Below are 4,553 nucleotides of genomic sequence, written 5' to 3'. Positions count from 1 at the left end.
CTGCTTTAAATTACAGTCCTTGCAGCTCATTCGGCTCTATTATGGAGATAGAGGTGCGATCGTGGGCTGTGGTTTAAAACTCATGTGCATCGCACACCGAGAAATATACACGCGCAAATCAATGTTTTACTGTAATTCTTTTGGTATAAGCGTTTTCTTAAATTATAAGATAGCAAATAAACTATCTGCAAACCAAAATGCCTGGCATGCCGTCACATGTTTTTTTTTTGTTTAGAAAAGTCACTTTATTTAAAAATAAAAATCTGGACATCCATTAGTTTGTTTCTTCATCGGAGCTGATTTGGACAAAAAGTAAAAATTTTTTTAAAAGTTTATAAAATTAAAAAAATATTATAAATTATATATCCTTTACATGACGTGTGTTTCTTCACTGGTGTTGTGTTGTTATTAAAAAAATAAAAAAATTCATAATTTTTTTTTCTAGCAAAATGTGCCAATTTGTGACAACGTATGATGTAATATTTTAATAGAATAATAATAAAAACCAATGATGCAATCACAAAAAGAAAAAAGAAAATTTTTAGGAATAAAATGTATTTTTAGCAAAAACATTATTTCTACGAATTATGAGTTATTATGATTTTGATCTTATTATGTGTTTGAAAGTTTTACTTGGTGCTTTCTGTTTCTCAGTCTTGAATCTTTCAGGTTCCCAATAATAGTTTATATATACCACTATAAACCAATACGACATGCTATAAATATCTTACTAGTACAGTTTTTACCATTTTGAATCTTTTTTTTTTTATGTTTAGATTTTTGTTCCGTATAGTTTTGAGCCCTTTTTATCTTAGTTTCGGTTACTTTACCACACAAACTAAACTAAAATGAGAAATGTTGCTTTTGCGAAATGTATATTTCACTTCAGGTCATGCTTTGCGCAAATCAGCGTTTAAAACGGGTGGGGGTTATTGACACCAAAAATAGGCCTCGTTTCTATTTTTTTACGATTCGCTCATATGTGACGCGGGCCGTTCTTCAGCGGTACGGTGGTCACAACAGAAAGGATTGTCGGCCACCTAAACCCCCTCTCGTCTTCTCTATCTCTGTTTCTGCACACACCGCCGGCTGTCCGTTACGTCCAGTGTTTCTTCAGAGCACAAAGATAGCGGCCATGTGTTCTTCCCACGTGCTCCTGTCCGTCGGACGATACCAAGCCATGCCACAGCTCCGTGAACCAGTCTTAGATGTCTTTATAAAACCCCCCGGGACCCTCCACGCATTACTAGAGCACCCTATATATCATATATGTGTTGATAAGTTGATCTGGACTGAGTTTTGTGTCGCTTTCATGCAGCTTCTCCTTTTTCGGTCCCTTTACAATTCTATTTGAGACTCATTGAATGGCGCCGAGTACTGCTCTGAACTAAAACATAACAATATTAATAGATTTCTGGCATTGTTAAAGAAAATGTTTGCTCAACTTTTTCACGGCTAATCAGATTCTGGGTGGTTTTATCGTAGTAAAAATAGCTGCTGCAGTTAGCCATCACAAAGTGTAGCCTAAAAATGAAAAGGTGGCGTTTCTCTGCTTAACGTTTCAAAGCTCAGAGAGTCAAAAGAAGTGAAATGTCTTAATTTGGTTTCACCTGTGTACGTTTTTTTTGACTCTCAGAGCTTTGGAGCGTTTGTTGCCCATTGACTTCCATTGACTTCCATTGACCTCTGTTTGTGTCCTACTGAAGAAACAAGGTCACCTACGTGGTGTAAGCAGATAAACATCGACATTTAATTTTTGGGTGAACTATCCCTTTAAAATAACTTTCCAAGACTTCTCCAGAGAACATACTTCTTTACATTTCCATTTGACTAAACATAAAATTTTAAGGCAGCGCAAGCTTACTTTGTTGTTTTTACAGCCCATTCATGTACGCATGAATGCATCAAAACTGATTTACAAGGCATTCGATGCATATTTAATTATAAGCCGTATCTATGACAGTAGCATTGCATGCTTTCAATTTAGTTTTAGCGCTGTGTGGTTGCTAGGGTGGTTACTAAGGCGTTGCTGTGCGGTTGTTTGCTGGTGATCAATAGTCTTTGTGGCATTTGTGGTTTCTTGAAGAACCATTAACATTCATCCTTTAACGTAAATCTTTTAAATCTCATCGCCTGAGACCTTCTGAAGTTCACTCCATTTGCAAAGTGTTTTCTAGGGAGCTAAGGTGAAGGCTTGATGGCAGTTGTGTTCTAGCACCTAAAAAGGAACCTCTACAACCCCTAGTTGTCTTTACATAAAAAGCTACGTGACTTTTGTGCGAGTCGATAACATCTATAATTTATGATTTTATACCCATATCCATGCTAACCTCTCTGCTTTTATCTGCGTACCCAGAAAACTCTGAAAAAAGGTGCTTCCTGAATTTAATTTAGCTGTTACGCAGCCCTGGCCCACATCCTCCCGAGCCAGAGGAAATACATTCACCGTTGACCTGAGCGTCACCCTTTTTCTTTTTTTTTTTTAACAGCATCTAAAATAGCTTTTAATAAGGCCGTGCAAATTCTCATATTTGAACTGTGAAAACAACACCGCCCAAAAATAGAATTAAATAAAAAAAATGCATCAGAAGATGAATACTAAACCGTCAGCTCCACGTACCAAATAAAGTATGTGTGTTTCTGGAAACGTGTTATTAATTCTGCAAGAGAGATACCCATCAAATTATGCGATGAAACATTATTATTAATGCAATCATGCAATGAAACAACAACAATTGTCGATATGTAAATGTCAACATTGTAGGAACTACCTGTTGTGTGGAAGGCAGATGGGGCCAAAAGTTTAAGGCGAAATCGAACTGAAATGACGTATTTCCGAACAAAATCAGGCCAAAACGAAGTTCATTATGAGTTCGTTTTGGCAGTTTGAAATGGCTCACCAAACTACGGGGAGTTCGTTTTGACTCCTGAAGACCTTTGAGCTAACAACGAAAAAAAACAACTTAGTTTACGTTTATCGGGGGCTTTAATGCGAAACAACTGCGCACAGCAGCCAATTAAGCTGCTAGGTTTAAACTCCATTTGTGTTACGAACACGAGGCGCCATGTTTGTTCATGTCATAGCGGTACGCTGTAATGCACGTAATGTGAAAAGATCAAACGTTATGTTTGGTCACGAGGGATAATGTCCATCTCAGTCCCGTTCTTTCTCAGAAAAGTCTTCATTTAAATTGTAACATTCATTTATGCGGTCTAACCGGGTGGATATCAGCAAAAACAATGCTGCAATGAACTAAAAAAAGGGCAAATCTGCTTTAAAAAGTATCACACGTTCTTGAAATGACTCGAGAACCGCGAAAACTGACACCTTAACGTGACGCGTCTGCTCGAGCGAAAGAAACAAGTTCAAAATTGCTGTGTGGAAGCGGACAAACTGCTTGTTCACACGGACACGTTTCGCCAGTTTTGGCCACCTTTCTTGACATAAATGGAGGATTGAGTGATGAGAGAACGGCCATGCGTCATGAACCTGATGCGAAATGCCGTTAAGGTGACCTTGAGCGACGTTTAGATGTATTGGTTGCTTGCTCCTGCTGTAAGCTTGCTAACAGCGTCCTGACCCCTTAAAAACAGCCTCCGTTCAGAGCGAAGCCCAGAACCATAAACGATTCAAAGCGGCCATTGTTGTTATTTTTTCAAGGCTCCGCTCTCTCTCTGTTTGTCTCTCAAACAAACGCGCTTCATGAACTTCCTCTTTTACACACAAACGCCGTGCCGATGCTGTTTTGGGCTGAGAATCTGAAAGCACCCTAAGACAGCTAAACGCGCATCTTATACATCAGTAATATTTCTACAAGGTAACATGCAACTCGATTGCCTTGATTGGGTTTCCGAGACATCCAAGCTGATCGCATAGATACGACTAAATGGTTGAAAATGCATTGCTAGCGCTCTAAAACGCTATGTGGGAAAATAAGTGAAAAGTGTATTTTCAAAGAATAGTGTAAATCGGTTCAAAATCTGATAGTTTCTGTTAAAGGCACATAAAATGTACTCTTTACTGAAAAAGACAGACCCGGGGTTTGCTTAAAACCACCTGTGGGACTAATCGGGCATCACGTTTCCCAACTTAACAATGTGTCCCGGGTTGAAATAACGGCACAGTCCTGTCGTAGCGATAACGGACAGTGAGCTGGAGGCAGACTGGATCGGGTCGCAATGCTTGCGCTTATCTTTGCGTAAGAGGAGCTTAGCGCTGTGCTGATAACGCAGGTCGAGCACAAAAAAACAAGAGTGTCAGGCTGTGATAAAAAGAACCGGTTACAACGTGCAGAACAACACCAGAGCGTTTTTCACACTTAAAAAACACTTACGACTGAGCACTTCACGTAATCAACATGCATCTGTGCATTTCAGACCCCTAAAATGTCATATTATTTCTGCTCCAGCCTCAAGGTTGGACGGCGTGCAATCTTAAGAGCGAAGACCGAGCGCTTCGAACACTTATGGCGGCGGGTCGGCGCTCAGGCTCCTCCCAGTAAACAACACTTTTTGGCGCTCCGCCTCCAAATAGTAAAAGAGTAAACACACTG

The 4,553-nt window shown here is 39.5% G+C and overlaps 1 protein-coding gene across 4 annotated transcripts in view; it reads left to right on the top strand.

Moving 5' to 3' along the window:
- Positions 1 to 410, top strand: part of rab3db (RAB3D, member RAS oncogene family, b) — a 13,518-nt gene extending 13,108 nt beyond the window's left edge. The window contains exon 5 of one of the 4 annotated variants that reach the window (XM_043235315.1): positions 1 to 410. This exon is cut by the window's left edge and continues 509 nt beyond it. The gene's annotated coding sequence lies outside the window, so the exon portion shown is untranslated. The other 3 variants (XM_043235316.1, XM_043235319.1, XM_043235317.1) reach the window with 3 other exon arrangements.
- The last annotated feature ends 4,143 nt before the right edge of the window (positions 411 to 4,553 follow it).

The sequence above is a fragment of the Puntigrus tetrazona genome, chromosome 3 (genome assembly GCF_018831695.1).
Source record: "Puntigrus tetrazona isolate hp1 chromosome 3, ASM1883169v1, whole genome shotgun sequence".
In the NCBI taxonomy this organism is placed as follows: domain Eukaryota; kingdom Metazoa; phylum Chordata; class Actinopteri; order Cypriniformes; family Cyprinidae; genus Puntigrus; species Puntigrus tetrazona.
This window is presented reverse-complemented; position numbering and strand designations above follow the sequence as displayed.